The sequence below is a fragment of the Aplysia californica genome, unplaced genomic scaffold, assembly GCF_000002075.1.
Source record: "Aplysia californica isolate F4 #8 unplaced genomic scaffold, AplCal3.0 scaffold00418, whole genome shotgun sequence".
Lineage (NCBI taxonomy): Eukaryota > Metazoa > Mollusca > Gastropoda > Aplysiida > Aplysiidae > Aplysia > Aplysia californica.
Window position 1 is genome coordinate 108,496 of NW_004797688.1, and position 2,174 is coordinate 110,669.

The 2,174-nt window shown below is 42.3% G+C and overlaps 1 protein-coding gene across 3 annotated transcripts in view; it reads left to right on the forward strand.

The window, feature by feature from the left end:
* Positions 1 to 366: 366 nt before the first annotated feature.
* The window catches only part of LOC101854514 (neurogenic protein mastermind), a 31,069-nt gene continuing 29,261 nt past the window's right edge, over positions 367 to 2,174 (forward strand). The window contains exon 1 of one of the 3 annotated variants that reach the window (XM_005104391.3): positions 367 to 743. The gene's annotated coding sequence lies outside the window, so the exon portion shown is untranslated. Of the gene's footprint in view, positions 744 to 786; positions 1,116 to 2,174 lie in introns of those variants that run through there. The other 2 variants (XM_005104392.3, XM_005104393.3) reach the window with 2 other exon arrangements.

Genomic DNA, 2,174 nt, shown 5'->3' on the forward strand with positions numbered 1-2,174 from the left:
TCGTCAGTCACTTGTGGTTAGGTAAACCTAAAATATCGAGTGTAGTGGCCTTACGAAAAGCCGAAGTCTCATCTTCCGCGTTGCTAGTTGGAGTAGTCGATACCAAATTGCAGGAGTGTTGCACATTGTTTATGTTTTTCAACAACGTTATTATATCCATACTATACCTCATTTGTCCATTTTTTTATACCCATGTGTTGGTAAGAAAATCAAAGATAGTAAATTTACAGAAATAATGTTTTGCAAGATTACGATTTAATTGTACTCGAATCTCATCACCCCTATAAAGATTGTAGAATGATCCAGACTCAGTCACATGACCATCTTGCTGACGCCCGCCCGCCCACCCTCGTGATTCAGCTGAATGACACGCTCAGTACTAAGCCCAACGTAGAGAAAATGTTGAGCTGATGTAGGCGCCATGATCGTGAAGTAGTTTCTGTGAGGATCGTCTAACAATTTTGCGTTTGTAGCGACTGGAGCAACTGAAGTGGACGTAAACTAAAGGAAATTTCAGTAGTTTAACATTAAGATATTAGTTATTTTCCCGTGTCTTCAGGCAACAGTGTCTGTCTTCTCTATTCGTCTCCAAAGCACTTGGCCTCATACCCTTTGTCAGTCATTACCCCTCATCAACCTATCATGGAGGGATGGTGGAAAGAAGGGGGCTGATGAGATGAGAAACGGTTGGCTCAGCTGAAGTTGCACGTTGTTGTTTGACAATCAACAATTGTTTTACAGAGGTAAACTTATTTTTAAGTAGAGTTTTAGATATTTTTCAGTTATGAACTAGATCTAGGCAATAATTGTACTGTAGGCAAAGGAAGGAAGGGACGGCGAGTTATCAGCTGTGGCGTCACATAAATTATGCAAATGAGCGACCTTTGCCTGGGCCTGGCCATCGCCTCACTGCGACAGAACCGGTTTGAGCCAGTTCTCTTGGCCGGGTCTATTGCGCTGGCGAGGCCCGCCCGACGTGGCCTGTGGCCCTGTAGCCTAGGTGAAATGTTCAGATCTCGGTACAGTATTCTCACGGCAGAGACGTCGAAAAGGCCGCATTGTATTCCAGTAGTGAAAACAAACATGGGGCTTTTCATGGCCTGATGAGAGGTCAAGTGAGTTAATGACCTAGATCTAGCTAACTTGGGCAACAAGACAAGCTTTGTGTTGTTCACTGTTCCTTAAAAAAAAGTATAATAATTTTATTAGAGACGACAAGAAAACACTTGGAACCAAACGTGATAAACTGAAGTTGGAAGTCTGATGTGTCGTGATAAATTTTGTCTGTGTGGTTTGTAAGTTTGAAAGACAGGAAAACTTCTGGAAGTTAAATTAATTTAAAAAAAGCTTTGAAAAAAAAATAATCTCGAATGCAATAATTGACCTCAAAGGAATCATGAATGACGTCATCACCTACGCAGTCGATGTTGGCGTTGGCAACGGAGTCTTCATGCAAATGACTTTTGAGTTGAGATTGTGTTTTCACAATGAAATCTCTGTGGAAAATCATTATGCCATTACACTCTTTGGCTTTTGAGCATAGAACGACAACACAAAAATGTGATACACATCTTTCGGGCAAGAAATTTCTCCAGTTAAACATAGAAACAAGTAGTGTTTGATGCATCACTTTGTAGGTGAACTGTCTTAAATTACATGGATAGCCTACCTGGTTCTATTTCTCCAATCCCACCCACCACGTATTGTAAAGAAATCACTTTCTCCCAAACCCGTTCTCTTTGTTTCCGACTGTCCCGCCCCTTGTCTCAAAACTGTTTGAAATGTTGCTCTAAAACCATCTTTGTCCACAGAAACATCGTTTTAGTTTTAATTTTAATTAATTGTCATCGAGTACCATCATGAGTGTTTAACTTTTAGCTGTGTGCATGGAACATCTCTCTTTCAACAATCCCTGAATTGGATACACATTTAGGCCTAGATTTTTTTAGACTTGTGTGCATTTCACCAATCAGGGTGAATTGGGCATAATTGGGTCATTTCCGGTGTTTTCCAAGCCATTCTTGGGAGCCCAGTAAGGAAAGACCGCAGAGTCAAGAGTCCCCCCCCCCCCCCCCCCCCATGGGAGCCCAGTAAGGAAAGACCGCAGAGTCAAGAGTCCCCTCCCCCCCCCACCCCAAATTGCTCCCCCAACCCCTCTCAAGGAGAAAATAGGT